Source organism: Pteropus alecto, unplaced genomic scaffold, assembly GCF_000325575.1.
Source record: "Pteropus alecto unplaced genomic scaffold, ASM32557v1 scaffold25, whole genome shotgun sequence".
Taxonomy (NCBI): Eukaryota; Metazoa; Chordata; class Mammalia; order Chiroptera; family Pteropodidae; genus Pteropus; species Pteropus alecto.
Window position 1 is genome coordinate 24044617 of NW_006441955.1, and position 19077 is coordinate 24063693.

General features: G+C 36.7%; 1 protein-coding gene and 1 pseudogene across 3 annotated transcripts in view; one reads left to right on the forward strand and one right to left on the reverse strand.

Moving 5' to 3' along the window:
* The window catches only part of AK5 (adenylate kinase 5), a 195392-nt gene that overhangs the window by 61748 nt on the left and 114567 nt on the right, over positions 1–19077 (forward strand). The gene's annotated exons all lie outside the window — the stretch shown is intronic.
* LOC112485852 lies at positions 15928–16046 on the reverse strand (annotated as a pseudogene).

Consider the following 19077-nt stretch of genomic DNA (forward strand, 5'->3'; position numbering starts at 1 on the left):
TTTAGTAACTAGCTTAGCAAGGACTGTGCAGCCAGAACAGTACCAAATACATAGTCAGCGCTTTAAAATATTTGTTGGATTAATGCATAAATTAATGAGTTGGACTGAATGAATTAGTTCTGATAAGTTTAACATGAGTAAGACCTCGTTTAAACTTCATTTATTTGGGTTGGATAAGTAGCTTTTTGGTAGTGTTTTAAACTCGGGCTTTCAAAAATAGGTACTTTCCTCTGTGGTCTGGCCTCTAACCACTCCAATTCACAGGTTATTTGAAGGTGTCAGCTGCCGTGAGAGCTTTCTCAGAAAATACCAGAGTGTTGCTTCAAACAGTTTCTACAATTGCTGTCAAATTCAGGATCCAGGAAAGAAAAGAGGAATGGGGGTGGGGCGGGGGGGAGGGGATGGTGGTTGGTAAAGAATCTTGTTTCTTACCTGAAAATACCGAGGTTGTTTGCGATGTGAGATATTGATTTTTCTTCTATCCTGAAACTTCTGCTTAAAAATCTGAATGCAGAAATCACCATCACTCGATATATACTTGATAATTTTTATTTTTAGTTTTTCTACCAAAGCTTTAGAGTTCGTATGTTCATGACAACTTAGTTCTGACAAAAGTCCAAAAAGATAAGATTCCTTACAATCTGAATTCAGCAGTAATTTCCAACTAAACCTAGTGTCTGTCTCAGATTTCATAGCTCTTGAGGTGAAATCCTCTTGGCTCTGTTAGCAGTGTAGTATGACTGCAACCTCTGATTGCCAATTCATTTCAGCAATTCCATCTGAATTCCTAAAATACTGAATTAACAATATCAGTTCCTTAATTTCCTAGAATTGCATGGATAGGCAGTTCCATGATGGCACTGCTCTTTTCCATATTCTGTGAAATGATAGTTTTGCTTTAAAATTGAAGAAACATAGGAAACTTCCATTGGCTCAGGTTATCTTCTGTTGCTTGTAGTTGCTCACAGTCTACATTCTTTTCAGCTAGGGCTGTTGCCCAAACTGTTCCCTCTCCCTGTAGTTCTGATCAACTCCACTGCTCTGCCTTGATTTGACTGGGCTGCAATGCTTGATATGCCTTCCTCTGGGAACCACCCTGGTGGAGACAGATGCCCCAACTATGAGCTCCCCTAACATCTCTTTATGATCCCTATCATGGCAGTTATTACACTGTGTTATAATTCTACTTCTTTATGATTTCAGCGTCTTTCTACCATAATTCTACTCTCTTTATAATTCCGCTGTCTCCTTTCTTCTTTGTAACTTTACTATTGCCTTCAGTATTTTATTTCTAGCACCTGCCTTGTAGCCCATAAATTCACCTTCAATATATATTTACTAAATTAATACACCATGTCAATGGGTTGTTAATTATATGATGGCCCTCATTAAATACATATATACTTAACTGGAAGCAAAAACAAAGCCAGAAAAGACTTTTCAGCTTGAAAACCTTTTGTCACGCCTTCTCTGCAATTAATCCCAGATAACATCTTTTAAGAATTCTCATCTTTACATTGCTGTAAATTTGCTTTGTTTTCCTTTTAAGTGTTAAGTCTCTTGGTTCAAAAATTAAGTCTTAAATTTCATATCAGATTTTGATATTCTTTGTTACACAATGTTATCAGGCAAATTAGAATTCTTCAAATAATGCAAATTTCAGAAAGAATGTGATATCTCACTGAAACAAAAGTTCAATGAAGAAAAGTGTTTTGACTGATCTCCTTACCACTACATCTCAAACTCTTAGAACACTGCCTGGCACATAGTAGGTGCTCAGGAAATATTTATTGAATGAAACATAGATTTAAACCAACACTTTAATCGCATCCGGATTTGGAGACATAAAGAGAAAAATCTAGAAAAAAAATGAACATGCCAGACAAATGAAACATTTATCACAGAAGAAAAACAGGGCCAGTGATTTAAAACAAAAGTCAGAGGTAAACTGATCATGGTTGTAGGCCATTAACCAGCTCTTGACCTTGCTCAAGTTACTGAATCTCTTGGGGCCTCAGTTATGACATCTGAAAACTGAATTTCCTAATCCCTATCTCCTATGTAGGTTGTGAAAATTCAGTGAGAAATGGTAATTAAAGCATTCAACACAGCACAAAAAAAAGAACTAATCGGACATGGCTGTTGTTATTATTATTGTTATTATTTTCATGGTATTGCCCCTGTACTGGCCAAAAGTATTTTTAGTGCTATAGCAACCACATGTGTTATGCTGCTTTCTCTTCCTGATTCTTTTAATATATTGTATTTCCGACAAGAAAGAAATTTCTATATTCCAGTGGCATTTCTTAAGGCTCAGGAAGATGGCTGCTGCAGCTCCTGTGAAATAATGAACTGAGAAAATTGAACGCAGCTTCTCAATGTGAAAGGAACATTGCCAAACCTTTCACCAGCTATAAAAGCTCTTCAGAAGCTATTTGAAAGACTCTTGGTGTTGATTTCTCTCTCTTCTCTTTCCTTCTAATTTTGCTTTCACTCTCTTCTTTGATCTCCCCTGTTTTTTTCTCCTTAAAGAGGTTCTTAATAGACACCAGGAAACTTAGGTATGGCTGCCAGCTTTGTATATTTGTTCATGCCTGTGTCATTCAAAAACTTTGCTTAATCTTTAATATAATCAAAGGAACCTCAACTAAGGAAATGCTACAAAGGATTCAATGATAAATACAAGGTTAAGCAAAACCTAGATCGTGTGGTGTGGTAGGCCAAAGGCTGGCTTTCAAGTCACAAAAATCAAGGTTTGAATCCTGGCCAGTTTCTTAACCTCTTTAAGCTGGAATATCCTCATCTGTAAAATGGAGAAGATGTTAACTGACTTGCAAGATTAATTAAGGATTAGAAATAATTTGAATAATGCACTCATATCACACAGGTGGTTAAATAAATCATATCTGTAATTATTAGTGTAATCTATAGCCCTTGCCCAGACATTTAGAAAGGAGTCTAATCAAAATATGTGCATAATAATAATGATGTATAATAGCTTACATTTGTCGAGCACTTCACTCTGCTGAACAGCATCATGCAAATATGTTTTATGAAGATGACATGTGCCCAGTGATAAATTTGCCTCTTATCACACGCTCAATCACATCTAAGGTATATCCATTCAAAGTGATGAGTTCCATGAGAAAGCTGAAATTCAGTTCTGAAAACTACTCATTACTTTTCAAAATGACTAAATCAGGAGACAACACCAACAGCTACTTATTTTAATGGAGACATTTTTTAGAAGAAATCTCAACCACAAATCTGTCTTGGCAGATGCATGCTATGTTATTTTCTATCATTTTACTTTTCAACATTGGCAAGCAGAGCGGCCTGAAGGATGAGCAGCTTTCAAGCTTCTATCAAGAGGAGGAGAGATGGAATCCCGTTTACTTCTGTTTTTAATTCTTTTTATGTAAAAATCATATGCTTCCATTTTAAAACAAATTTATGAGGAGATTGTGTGTGTATGTGTGTGCATGCGCACACACCCCCATGCGTGGGTGGGTGTTGGGGATGAAGAATGCAGATGATTATAAGGAGAAAATAAAAATCATCCATTATTCTGTAATCCAGAAATAACTACTGTTAACATTTTAGGTCTTTTCTGTGCAGTGTTTTTCTATGATATTTTGACATATAGTACTCTGCTTTAAAATTTTTTTAACTTAAAATTGTATCATAAGCATTTTTACAAGCTATTATTGGGCGATTTAGCCTCTTGAAGCCTCAGTAATAATGACCTAGTATTTTCTACTTCACAAAATTGACATGAAGCCTCAAATAAGAAAAGATGTGAGAGTCCTTTGTAAGTCACCTATAGAGCACACAAATGAAATTATTATTTATTCTGATCCACATGACTTGAGGAGTCAAAAGGCCTATGCTTATTACACATCTACAGAGCAGATTACTGTAGGAATTCAGAAAAGACAGTGCCTTACATAAGCTATTTTACAGCTTATTACACATCTGCAGATTACTGTAGGAATTCAGAAAAGACAGTGCCTTACATAAGCTATTTTACAGCTTAAACATGAAAACATTCAGGCAAAGCAGAGGGTTAAGCTCTCTTTTGGACTACAAGTAGAACTTTGCCTTAATTATTTAAAAAGAGTTCTCAGATCTTAAATTCCTTCTATCCTTGGCTCTTTGATTTTAAAATGAGTCATCTTTTAGAGAATTATTTTTTCTTACCTCAGACATAATTAGAATTTTACCCACAGTAATGTAATTTGTCAATTGAATAATAAATTTCCAGCCCCTCTCAAAAAAAGAGGAAAGAAAAAGACTATTTTTGTAAACTCAGATCACTTATAATGATTGGTTTAAATTAAACTGGTATTTTTATGGAAGAAAAAAATTCCCTGGACTCAAAAGAAAATAAAAGAAAAGAAAAAAAGAATTATAAAATGAGAAAGCTAGATTCTGTTAATTCATGTTATAGAAAAAAAATAAAATTATTTCTTTTTGCTACAGCATATACAGAGTATTCTTGTATAGATAACATGTTAATAAAATTCATGTGTTTTGTTACATCTGGAGGGCGGGATTATGAATGATTTTTATCTTTTTCCCTCTCTTTTTCTACAAGTTTTTCTACTATAACATATTCTGTCGGTAATCTAAAAAATGAGTAAAAATTATTAAAAACTACATCACTTGAAGATCAAAAATAACAGTAAGTGAGCCAGTTCCAGTAAAAAGAAAAGTGGGAGAAGTCAGCTCAAATAAACTAAGCACGGCAATATGATATCTATAGGAAAACAATGAAATGTTTTCCGTAAGGGAAACATACATACTAAGCTTAAACTCCTCCTCAGATAATTCACCAGCTTTACTTCACATTATTTATCTGGTTTCATGGTATGTCAAACAACTGTCAAATTCAGTGGCAGTGTTTTTTCTCCCTCCGTAAAATCTACTGGAAATAAATGCTATCGAAAGTCATCCAAAACTAAATAAACTGGTTAGAGCCAGGATTTAAATTAACATACCAAAGGATGGCTCTTGGGTTAGCTGAGGCTCACAGAGCAATTGGTAATGGGACCAAGTAAATAGGTTAGCAAGATTGAGAAGAAAATGCAAAAACAGAGGGTGGGAAGGTCCAACAAAGCAGTCAGCAACAAAGGAAATAGAAATGGATCTTCTTAGGGCTCAGCCCAGAGAAGGCACTAGGTTGTTTGTCCACTTATTAATTCATTAATTATGTATTGTTATTAGTGAATAGGTTGTAACTGGATAACATTGCCTAAAGAGCAAGAGAGAGTTTGAGAAAAAGCAACATCTTAAGGGTGATAGAGGAAGATGAGGCAAGGAGAGGAAGAGAAAGTGGTCAAAGATGTAAGAGAAAAGTTGCTTCTGTGAGAAGTTGAGCAAGATGAGGACTAGAAAAAAGCCTGTCCATTTTAACAATTAGAAGGTAATGCGTAAATTTTATCGTCCATTGCTCATTTGGTAGATTAACAGAGGGAGACACCAGTTTGGAGTAGATATAAGACTAAGTGGGAGATGAGTGGATCTGGAGATGAGAAAACTCAAAACATTTGACTGAAAGAAAGAAGAAAACCGAAGCAGAAGTTAGAGGGGAAAGTGGCGCTGAGGAAAGAGTTTTTGGTTTGTTTGTGTGTTGGTTTGGTTTGGTTTTAAACCGCATTGTTTTTTGTTTTAGGAAAGGGAGACTTACGTGCATTTTAATGCTGGTAGAATGGACACCGTTGAAAGGACAAGACTGACACTGACTGTGAATATAAGCAGCCTTATCTAAAAGTTTAGAATAGATCAAAAGCAGCAATTCAACTAATTTCAACACATGTACATTAAGTCCTTATAGGCTATGAATCAAAAATGAGCAAGATAATTTTACTGCCTCTTAGAAGCTACAGTTTGATAGAAACTCGCTCATGGGAAGGGCATTCAGTGGAAGAGACAGAAGGCCACATAATTAATATCTATCAATATACAGAAGTACAGAAGAATAAGACCAATGCAAGCCCAGAAGCCAGTACAAACTCTTCTAGCCTAGTCTCAGCGTCCCCTACACATGCCATTTCAGTTCACCCTCCCAAGCTTCGCTCCTCTTGCATAAGTTGAACTTCCTCTTCCATTCTATTTTTCATATCCTATCTTTTTTTCCCTTTATTTCACCCTTTATTTCCCAACTTTTCCAGCCTCTGTTGATCTTCTCAGTTTCTGAATTCCTTCACTACTTAACACTGGTCCCACACATTTTGGCTCTGAACTATTTCCTAGGAGGCAGTGTGGTATTAGGGTAAAGAATACCAACTTTGGTCTCAAAGCGACTGGGCCAAATCCAGTTTCTATCACTTTCTACATATAAGACTTATGCAAGTCCTGTATCTAGATTCTGTGTCTCTAGAATAGAGAGATAAATCTACCTCTGAAGGTTGCTATCAATAGTAGATGAAACAATATGTATAAAACAACTGAAAGTTTGGGCTCTTGACACAGACTGTGTGTGTTAGAGTCCAGGTTCTCCTGTGGCATCTCTGGCAGGTTACTCACCCTGTCTGTGGTTCAGACTTCTCTAGCTGGTACCTATGTCATAGAGTTGAGAAGAAGCGGGCAATAGAGAAGAATAAGGCAATAAAAATAAAGTGCTTTAAACAACACTTAGGCATATAGTACTATGTAGATGTTTGTTGTTGTTGTTGTTGTTATTTTCTTTACTGCCATGTATTATTAAAGTAAAAAATAGTTTACCTAAAATGTTTGCTACTTACCCTCTAGCAATATTGACAATATTTCTAGTTTTCAGATAATTTCACTTCAGTGAATGCAATGTTTTAATTTTTTAAAACTTCTTTAGCATTGTTTTGATCTTTCTTTTCATTATGTGTTTTTAAAAATGCCCTGCATTATGTATGCTTTCCCAATTGTAGTTCAATACTTTAATACTTTAAAACTGCTAAAAGTCTGTATTCAATTCGAATGTGTGGGGCAGGGAGAAGGAAGGGCTTCCCCACACCAATAAGCAATGTTTTGACACCAGCTGGGTGTCCTACAATTCAGTTAAAGTCTGACTCTGTCTGCCTGGAGGTATTATCAGATCTCACAGGTTAAGAGTTCAGTTCTGTAAGACTATCTGCACCCCAACACCCCACTTCAGAAGCTAGTCACAAGCCCAGGTTATTGGCGATTCCAAAGAACCCTGTCTTGGATTTGATTAATTTGCTAAAGTAAATTAATTTGTTCACAGAACTTAGAGGAATATTTTATTTACTAGCTTACTGGTTTATTATAGAAGGCTATAACTCAGGAAGAGACAGATGGAAGAAATGCATAGGGCAAGGTATGGGAAAAGGGAGGGGAGCGTGCATCACTCTCCCCAAATCTCCATGTGTTCACCAACCCAGAGGCTCTCGTATCCTCTCTCCTTTTGGGTTTTTATGGAGGCTTTATGAGACAGGCGTGATTGATTAAATCATTGGCCATTGGTGATTAAACTCATTATCCAGCCCCTCTCTTCTCCTTTGAAAAGTCGGTAATGTAACTGAAAATTCCATCCTTCTAATCACATGGTTGATTCCCCAGGTAACAGTCCCTGTCCTAGATGCGATCCAGAAGTCTCCATTAACATGACAAAAGACACCTTTACTATTTTTGTCACTTAGGAAATTCCAATGTTTTTGGAACTTTGTTCCAGAAACAGTGGCAACGATCACATATGTATTTCTTATTATAAATCTTAATATCACCATTGTCATTATTTGCCCAAGCATGTAAAATGGCCTGGAATGTGACAACTCACAAGTTACCAGAAAGAACACAATGACATCGATTCGATTTCTCTTCTTAGCTTGTAGTTCCTTAGCCTATATTTAAAAAAAAAGAATAATAAAAAATTAAAATAATAAAGCTATAATTTATGCAAATTACAATTTTTTTTAAAAGTACCCCCAACAGATACACTCTAAGCTGGACGTTAACAGCCAGTGCGCAGAAGAAAAAAAAATAATCAACAAAAACATTATAAAAGCTTTTTACTTCGCTAATGATCAGAAAAATCAAATGAAAAATAAGACTATTATATGTGTCAAATTAAAAGGGATTAAAGTATAAGATTCATTGTTGGCTGATAATATAAATTGTTGTCACCTTGAAAAGCAGTTTGGCAATATGTATCCAGAGCCTTGTACATGCCTTTCGGTCCAATAATTTCACTCCTAGAAATCTGTCCTGATGAAATGACCATAGATAAGGATAAGTGTTTAAGAATAAGAATATCTACCAAAGATGTATTCACTTCCTTGGTGATCTTATTTGCCCACATGTCTATAAATTCTCTATACACTGCTGACTCCCAAATTTTATTTCTCCAAGTATAACCTCTTCCTTGAATTCTGGACTTCAATATCCAACTGCCCACTTTACATCTCCGTTTGGATGTCTAATAAGCATCTCAAGTATAATATGCACAAACTGACCTCCTGCCTCTTGTTCTCCCACCACCCACACACTCTCAACCCTGCTCTGCTCTGGTCTTCATTTCAGTTGATGGCAACTCTATCCTTCTGTTAGTAGCTCAAGCCAAAGCTTTGTAATCTTTGACTTCTGTCTAACCTTGCACTCCATGTCCAATCTGTCAACAAACCCGATTAGCTCTTTCCTTCAAAATATGTCCAAAATCCCACTGCTTCTCAGGACCTCCACGAGTACCATCCTAGTCCAGGCCACACCATCTCTCTCCTGGATTATCACAGTAGCCTCCCAGATGGTCTCTCTGCTTCCAGCCTTGCCCCACTGCAAACTAGCCACGAAGCAGCCCCCAAAAATATGTTTGAAAAATCTAATAGAATATATCACTTCCCTGTTCAAATCCTTCAACTGGTGTCAGAGTGTCTCATCTCAAAGTAAAAACCAAATTCTTTACAACCCGACCCACCTGGCCCTATGTTTAATGTGGTGTCTTGTTACCTCTCTGACCTCATGCCTCGTCCTTTTCTTTTTGTTACTCCACTTCATTCATTGTCCTCTCCAAGCATATTTCCTCCACATGGCCTCAATTTTGCTGTTTCCTATGTCTGGAATGCTCTCTCTTGATATCCACATGGCATGCTTCTTACCCCCTTCAGGTCTTTTTCATGTGTTACCTTCCCATTGAGATCTTACTTGACCCACTATTCAAAATCGTAACGTCCCTTCACTCACACTCCCTACCCTCTTTACTTGCTTTATTATTTTCCTGGGCATTTGTTACCTTCTAGTAGACTAATTAGTTTTCTTCATTGTCTGCCTCTCTACATTAAATAGTAAGAATTATGAAAGACGGGGCTAAAATGCTGATAAATTACTGAGTGATTTAATGTTGACTCTTAGGTTATATATTTTCCAAGCAGAGGACTTAGTGTTTTTTCTATTTCTTAATTAATACAATTGATGCACCTTAACTTTCACTCCTCATTGTTAAATGTTAGTGGTCTGTGAAGAGTATCATCACACTTCAGAAGTGCTGAGACACTACAGTTACTTTCTGCTGGCCTTTAGTTCCAAAACTAATTATTCACCAAAGAACTCGTGATGTATATTATAAAGGGTTCTTTTGTCTTCTGGTTGAATAATGTGGTAATACTTTACTAGTTAGATGTGGATCTCTAAAGATTAATACATGTAATCTTAATTTAAGGATCCTGCTCCATTTAACAATCAAAGGTGGTCATGTATACTCCTTAATCAACCTGTACTATTTGCAGTTAATGTCAGGCTACCAAATGTTTGGTTCATTGAAATGATGCTCATTTACATCCTGATTCAAAAAATCCATTTTACAGATAAGAAAGCTGAGGCTTGGTGAGGTTAAATGACCTTTCTAAAATCAGATGGTATGTGATAAAGCCAGATTTCAAACTGAGATAGGCCTAACTCCAAAGCTTGTTCCCTCTCCAATACACAACTTCAAATATAGTCAGAAGAATATACGTGTTAGTAAGATCTACTTTTAAAACATATAGTAATCTAAATTTTTTAGGAAATATTATATTAGCAAATTGTTTTTTTCAAAGTGAAAACAAACACTACTTTTATTTTCTCTAATTTTTGTCTTCAAACAAGTAAGACATACTGTCATAGGCTCTCCTAAATTATTCACATTAATACAATCTTCTGTTGTCATCTTAGTCTGTTATCACACATATAATCTTTGTATCTCCTGTATCAATTAAGCTTAAGAGATATATTAATTTTGGCTTCTTACATTTGTCTATCTGAAGACAAAATGGGACTATACTGCCTTTTGTATAATATGAAAATCGTAAATGTGAATTGTTTAAAATAAGAACCTGTTATAGTAGAAGTATTTGAATTACAAGGAAATTGTATTTTATTTCAGAAGTAATTATTACTTTTAAAAGGTAGTAAACATTTAAGTAGTTTCAGAAAGCACTTTGACAAAAACATTTAGGATAAATTCACTATAAAATATTAAAGAAAAATAGACAAGTTTTAGAGTTCAGAGTAAAACCATGTTCTTCTCCAAGAAAAAAGACACACACTTTAAAGCCACTGCCAGTACATGCCATTTCCAATATGGCATTTACTGTCGTTGTGACATAGCAATTATATCTGCTTTGAGGAAGCCATATAATTTCCCCATATCGCTTTCTTCCAGAAACAGCATCTTGTGCTGTTGGGGGAAACTTTTTCAGCAGCATGTTCCTGCCCTTGCCGACTGAGGCGGATGTGAGAGGAGCAGCTGGCTGAGAGTCTGGGGCTAGGGATGAGGCAGATGCCTACTTCAGGGCTCTGATCCCACCCTGCTGGTTTTCACTTGCACACGCCTGTCCCAAGCAGCAGGTACACAGCTTTTGTTTTCACACTTCACCTCCAGCTCTGTGGAGAATTCCAGCAGCGAGCTTGGCTGCCTGACACTTCTTCCCAGAAGTCACTGAAAAGTGATTAAGCCCCAAATCTCAAAGCTGAAAGGAAGCAAATTCTACCTTTGGGCCCCTAACAAATCATCCCTCTCATTGACTCTCTCAGAAACTCTCAGGCAGCCTCAAAACCCTACAGGATTCCTCAGAGTAACCTTTCACACCAAGTAGAAGAAATTGCACACAGACTGGGAGGAAATTGGATTACAATTTATTTTCCAGCTTCATGTGTGATTAATGAATAATCTACTACAACTTCATTAGAGTTTAAAAACTTCAGAGAGGGGTCAAGATTGTCAGAAGAAACAATGATGAACGGGATAGAAATATTGAATGATATTCCTCCTCTTGGTTATTCTCCCATTTAGTACAGTTTCTTGTTCTAGAAAGCCACAGAGAATGGAAGGACCGTTTTACTTCCCTTGTGCAAGGAGTGAGATACCAGCCTCTAGCCTCCAACCCAGTACAGTGTGGTGAGCCTGCCAAGTGGTGCACAGCCAGCAGCCTGGGCTCCAAGCTCTAAAACCCTTCCTCCTGGCTGAGCGTTGCTTCAAAACAGCCCAGTGCCTCCTTAACCATTCAAGTTCTTCTGGGCTTATTCTGGCTGCCCATTACTGTCTTGAAGTTAACAATGGCTGCCATACTTTATTCTACAACTCCCTTCTAAAGCCTTCCTTTACCAGTTATGCTTTTTTATTCCTTTTTTAAAATCATTAATGCATGACTGAATGCCACTTTTCATTACTTGCTAATTTGATCTTATGTGGAACAAGAGATGATGTGGGCACGGGGAGACTATAAATATTCAAATTCTCTTTCTATTCACATGTTTTCATACAGTAAGTACCTTCTCTCTTGCAGTCAGAATTCCACATAGGCTCTAATTCATGATAATGTGTTTTTATTCTTAACTATAGTTCTCACATGACCAGGAGCCCTTCTTGGCATTACTTAGAGCCTTCCAAGAACATATTTATGTGGATTACTTTAAAGTAGCTTTTCCAGGAGTTGGCTAACTAGTCTGTCTAGCTAAGCAAAAGGGGGCAGGGTCCAACCTTGTAATTTTCCCTGAAGCCTAAAGATTTCCAAGGAAAGACTATTTTATAGCCTTGAAGGTGCTATTTGGAAAAGGGGTGTCAAAGGAGATAGCAAAAGCAACAAGTTTGGAAGTTAATTCAATGGCACTTTTAAGCCTGCTAGCAAGTCCCTTTCTGTCTGGGGTCCCTCAGTTGGGCTCATTTTTATTCTCACCGTTGCTTACCAATTAGGCATTTGAGACTCTGCTTAAAAGCATGGTTGCAAAAAAATGTGGACTTTCAAGTCAGCCAGCCAGCCCTGGGTTCTAATGGAAACTCTGTCACCACCCACATAACATCGGAGAAGCTTACCTTCCATTGGAGTCAGTTTCACTATAAAATAGAAATAATAGCTCCTACTCCACAGGATTATTAGGATTTTAAAAAGATAACTCGTCTAAAGAGCCTAGCATTTAATAAATGTTTGATACATGAAAGTTTCCATTATTTACTACTTTGTAAATAGTGTGCAAACTAGAGAATAATGGAAGGAAAGGGAGTAAAATTTTTAGTTATTGAGCTCTGATCCATCCTGGGAGAAAGAAGTGGTGTTGAAAGGACAGAATTACATGGTTTAATTTGTCCAACCCAGGCTGCTTGACCCCCTGAGAAATGACTTGTAACTGCCCCCACGAAAGGATGTGCTCATCTGAACCTTTAGACCTCTCTTATCTGCTTTTGATTTTTTTTTTGTTTATTGTTCTTATTCCTAATGCTTATTAATGCAGCATGCTCTGTTACCATGTGCTTACCTTTGATAAATCAAAAATAACAACCCATCCTCTTCATACATTTTTTATCACTGACAGTTATCAGACCTTGAATACCGCCACTAGATTTTTTAAAATGTGTTTCCATTGAAATTTTACAGAGACTTTTAGAAAAGTGCTTTAAAAAATTCTAAAAACAAAAATTGTACAACACAGAGAGAAATGCATGCCATTTCCTCTTTCACAGTAACAGTCGTGAAAATGCAAGAACTTAGCCCAATCTTTTATAAGCACTTAAACACCAAAATTAAACACCAAAGATTTCTCACACCTTTTTTCACATCTTCACGGAAAAAAAATTATTAAATTTCAGCATTCTCGGCAATAACAAAAAAGAAAGAATCCTTAACAAAACTGTGTTTGTTACTAAATCCCTAGATTTAATATTCTAAAACCAAAGTATGACTTTTAGTCATTTTTAATACATTTAACTTACTAATGTCAAAATGCCAATGTTTAAGAGTGAATTTCTGAGTCTATTCTCTCTTTGATTTAAAAAAAATGTATCTACCAAATCATTTTGGATACATAAGGACTCAGGGTTACTTATGCAAAAAGTAGCATTGGGCAAAAGAAACTCTGGGAAGTCTTCTAGCCACCTGAATGCCAATAGACAAAAATCTGAAGCCACGATTTCCAAACATTTTGACATTCTCTAAGCAAAATATAAATTACTAAATATGATGTATGTGTGCATACCCAATTTTTATTCTTTAAGGATATTAGTAAGTGCATTCTTGTCACACCTCTAAAATTAATCACTCTTTTCATGTGGGCATTATGTAACATCAATAGCAAGTTCACTATTTACTCTGTGCTTATTATGTGCCTGGCAATGAGCTAAGCGACTCATATTTATTATCTCGTTTAGTATCAATAATGCTGTGCTTTAAGGTATTATTAGTCTCATTTTATAGATGAGGAAACTGAGGCTATAGGGGGACTTGCAAGTACTTGGCCAAGATCATACGACTAATGAAACAGAGAGCTCTGTGATTCAAGCTGGGTCAAAACCTCTGCTCATGGTGCTGTGATGTAACACAAAGCAGTTCAGATCATTGACCTAAAACTGGAATGCCAAAATATTTTATCTGACATGCGCAACTTGACAAGTAGCTTCTTAGAAGCTGTGCTGAGGTAGGTGAGCAATTTGAGCTGTATCAGAGTGTCTAGTCGCCTAGCAGTATCTGCCGCAAATGCAAGAAAAGAAGGTGAAGGCTTGCATGCTGGGAATCTGCCATAACAGGCCTAAAACAAATAATACCAGAGCAAGTGGAACGTCTGTAGAGTATTGATTCTCTGTGCCTCATCTACTTTCTCTTCATGTTTTGTTCAGTGTGAGAAGAGATTTTTGTTTGTTTTTTGTTTTTAGAATCTCTGTAGGTCCCAAATATTTTGATGGACTGAATTTTCAGCTATTCTTCAGGGCCGCTTCTTAGGTCCCTATCTGGGGATATTGTGCAATAGGTAATCTGTAAAGCTAGGAGACTGGATCTCACTGGATCATCTTAATGCTGCACTAGCCACTTCTTTTTTATGCCCACTCAATAGAATGCACCTATTCAGAAAGGCTGCAGTAATGAAACAGATCCACAGTCTTGGTTTCATACTGGCAATAGTGTCATATAAGAAAAAGATTATGGTTTGGAATTTGGAAGCCTGGGATTGACTCTCAACCCTGCCACTTCCTACATGTATATCCTAATCACTTAACTTCTGAACCTCCGTTTTCTCATTTTTGGAAATGGATAAATCATATTATTACCTATTTCACTAAGTATCTGTGATGCTGAAGTGAGAGAATGTAGGGACAAATGTATTGTAATCTACCGAGAGCTATGTGTTTCAGTTACTAGGGATTCGCATACTAGCTAATGATTAAATTTTTTAAATGTTTCACAGTTTCCTATGGAAAAAACAGCAGTGAGAGTCATGCTTCGGTGTTTAACACATCCACTACAGCCTCAGACTTCTGGCGCTGCATTAAAACTCAAGAGGGCACCACTGGTTTATGTCACTTTAGACTCCAGACACTGAACAATAATTAGGGAACATGACAATAATTTGATTTAGAGTCTACTGCCACACGGTTCAGACTCCATCCTTCTCTTATCATACTCACTTAATTCAAATCAAGAGGGAAAGCAAGTGGTTTGAGGCAGGCTCTGACAATGCTCGCTTTTTAGTGACTGGGGAAAGGGAGCCTACCGTTATCTGCACTTGATGCAAAACCAAGCTAGTAAGTGAAAATTTCAGTGCACTCAATGATATAAAAAACTTGTCTTCCTTTTTTTATTGACTTGATCTCTGGTGCATGTGGCAATTCCTATGGTTCTTCTCTTTGATTTTTTTTTCTCTTTGATTTTCTGAAAGAATCATTGGCATTTTGGTGTTATATTTACTAGAAATGTTGTACAACATCAGCCAAAGTAAAGGGGACATGGATAAAATGAGAAATAAACAGGAGTCCCACTCTCATTAAGTGACACCATTAAAGCATTGCTCTGTGGTAAAGCTGGAATGAGCAGTTATAACATTCCACTTGTGTGTTCAAAGTAATGTGATAATCACTTGCCTAAAAAGTACATCCTCTCCTTATCTTTCGTGGGCTCTGTTTCTCCTCTCAGACTGCATTGTTTCTCAGTTTCTCTCGTAACCTTCCTCTCTTCTCTTCATACTCTCTGTAGGAGCTCAAAAATAATATATCAGAATCCCTGAGAATGGAGTCCTCTCTGCTTAATGTCCTATGGCCAATTTAACACAACCTGTCCAAACAGGATTTACAATTTCTGCTCTCTCCAAACCTGCTTCTTTTCTACATTCCTTACCTTTCTAAATGTCAACACCATCTCCTAAGGCGCCCATGTCAAAAATCTCAGTCACCCTTGACCGCCCTCTCTCTCATACCCTCATGTCCAATCAGTACCCAAGTTCTCGTCATCCTAACTTCTAGGTTGTCCTTTCTTCCTTATTCCTGCTACTACAGTTTTCTTTTAGTGACTCTCAATTCCTTCTTGTTGGTATTGCTATAATAACTCATCGTTTTCTCTATTTTCAAACCAGTCCTTTCCAGGAAATATATCCACATGGTTCATGGATGATATGTACCGTCGTGTCATTCAAATGGTTAAAATCTTTCATTGCTTCCCTGTTATCTCTTGAATAACATGAATTTTTTTTTTTTTTTTACACCTACAGCACTTGGTCTTCCTAGGTGGTCTCCCATCTAAGTACTAACCAGGCCTGACCTTGTTTAGCTTCTGAGATCAGATGGGATCAGGCATGTTAGGGGTAGCATAGCCGTAGACTGAAGATTTCTTGAGCATGAACATAGGGCTATTCTTCTTTCTTTCTGACTCTATTAAAATAGTAATGTTTTCATAAGTAGAGAATACAGTTTTATACCTCTGCGATTTTGTAAAAGATGTTACTTTACATACTTTTTACCCTTGGAGTATCCCTACTCATTCTTTAAGACTTAACTTAAATGTCACGCTCTCTTGAAAACTTAGTCCTTTGTGTTCCTATAGCAACTTGTAAATACCTCCTTGATATCATGTTGTTTTATGATGTTATTTTTCTAAAAATCATGAAACAATTTTATTCAACACAGCCAAGGAAAGACTCAGAGAACTTTAGGAACGTTTACTAGAAATTACCCAAGCTAAAACAGAAGCGAAAAAAGAAAAAAAGAAAAGAATTGAACATATCAAAAGATCTAACATACATGTTATTTGAATGCCAGAAGGGAGAGGAGAGAGAAAGGATAGAAGAATTTAAATTTAATTTAAACTGAAGAAGTAATTTTCTAAAAATAAGGATGGACACCAAACCATAGACACAAGAAGCTCAGTAAACGTAAATACAAAAACAAACAAAACATCTAAGCATATAAAAATCAAACTGCTGCAAACAGGAGACAAAAGAAAATCCTGAAGGCAGAAAGAAAAAAAAACACATTGTATACAGAGGAACAAAGAAAAGAATCACAGCACACTTCTTGTCAGAAAATTTGCAGAGCTAAAAACTGTAAAGTAACATCTTTAAAGTGCTGAAATGGAAAAAGAGTGAACAAAGAATTCTGTACCTAGTGAAAATACCTTTCAAAAATGAAGAAATCAAGATTTCCTCAGACAAATAAAAACCGAGAGAATTCATTGCCAGCAGACCTACAATTAAAGAAATGTTAAATGAAAACTCATTTTTTCTCATTTTTAGTTACTCAAAACTGCCTAAAGAAAAATCAGTAGGCATGTTTCTCATGTTCATAACATATGTAAAAGCAAAGTATACAATGTAAGTTGTAAAAAAATGTGTAAGCACAAAAGATGAGAGGTAAGATTTAGGAATATGCTGTCATAAGGTCCTTACTCTTACATGTGAAGCTGTATAGTTGTGTTTGAAGGTAGAGTTTGATTAATTAAAGATGTATATTACAGAAGTTTGGATTGATGAAGAGTCAGGGAAGAAGTCATCATATGAACTGAAGAGAGGGTATGTGAAGTCATATGCAAAACTGAAGAAGCTCTCCAGGGAATATGTTGGAGCTGTTAAGGCAACGAGGATTAGGACTGATGCAATTGAAGTGTCAGAAGTACTTAGAATCTCTAGACTGAGGCAAGTTTTAGATTTCTTAGGACAACAAACTGCCATAGATTTGAACAGAGAAGAGGTACAACAAACTGTTTGAGGCAGGTTATTATTCCAGCTGCTCTGTATTAGACGGACATGCTTTCACAATCTTGGGAGGTCTGGGCAAAAACATAGCACAGCAGGCACAAGAGAGAACATACTGTGTTCCTATGCTGTAAAAATCATGTTTATTAATTTTGCTCTCCAGTCTCAACCACCTGTGCAGCATTATCCCACAGTCTCATGGTCTGAGAAAGTCATGTGTTCTTTGACTTTGGAAGGTTTAAGATGGTCCAATATGAGAGAGATCAGTGATTAAATAGGAAGAAGCCATGTATGGCAGAGATTCCTAGCGATGTGTACGCCTTGGAAGAAAGCTTCAGATGACTGTCTCATTCATAGATAAGGGTCCCCCTTGCAAAAGATGCAGCTGGCATCTTTAGCACCCCTACTTGAGACTTGCCCACTGGTTTTGCAGAGCACATTAATCATTTTCATCACATACTCCTGAAAAGCAGGAGCTCTAGATTCCTTTTTTTCTTTTCTCTGCTGACAGCAAGTGACAGCAGGTTTATTTGTCTTTTGTATTTAGGAGCCCTGAAGATTAGCATCAGAGATTCTCAAAGGCTTAAAGGGCCGCTGAGTGTCACCTTTAGGTTCTTTGTTCCTAGTGATCCAAATAATCTTCATGGTGGCCTTGGGGGACCTTGAAAATGTGGTAAATTTGAAGATGGAAGAGCATGTTCTATGTTGTAGAATTATGAATTAATTAGTGGCTTCTTTAACTCTGTAACTCAGGTACTTGGGCTTAAGCAGGACACATCTGTCTTTAAAGTATAGGCAAAGTGTTCATGTTGAAATTTGAAAACAAAATAAATGTAGAGGATAGAAAGAAGAAACATAGTGGAATTTGTTAATACTGTTTGATAGCCATACTTTCATTATATGGCATTTCTCAGATTATAACTTATATATCATGTGAACCTAAAAACCATAAATAACTGACCTTGGTCAGTGCTTAAAGTATGCATTTCACAAAGGCCTCACAAGCCAATGGAGTTTAAAACAGATATTGTATCATATCCTTACTAAAATACAACAGGTGGATATTACTGACCCAGAAAGGTTAAATAAATCACTTGCTCAGAGAGATTCAAATTTTGGTTTACCCAAGCTACCATGTTTCTACTGAAATAGTGCAAAATAAAAACAGGGAAAAAAAAGAGGAGGAGAAGGAGGAGGAGGAGGAGGAGGAGAAAAGAGAAAACAAGGGGGAAAGGGAGGAAGGAAAAGAAAAGAAGAAAAAAAATAGGAAACTTTTTTGCACTGGTCTCTATGACTCTTAAGGAAACTGGAAATAACCCATGCCCAACAATCACTGTGGAAGCCAATTCAAAGTAGAGAACAACATCTATTAAAATGAGCGGGACATGGGTTGTATGGTAGTCGTGGAATAAGAAGTATAGTAGAATGGAAACGAATTGCCTGGATGCAAGTCCTGGCTCTGCCTTTTACTAGGTGTAGAACTGTAAGGTTAAATGCTTAAACTCTCTAGTCCTCAACTTCTTCATCTGTAAAATGGGGAAAATAGTACCTACTTCATAGAAATGTTGGTGGACCAAATGAGTAAATAAATGCTGAACCCAGAGGACAGTACCTGATCCATGCATGACAGTAGAAAAGAAAGAAAAATGTGTTAACATTGAT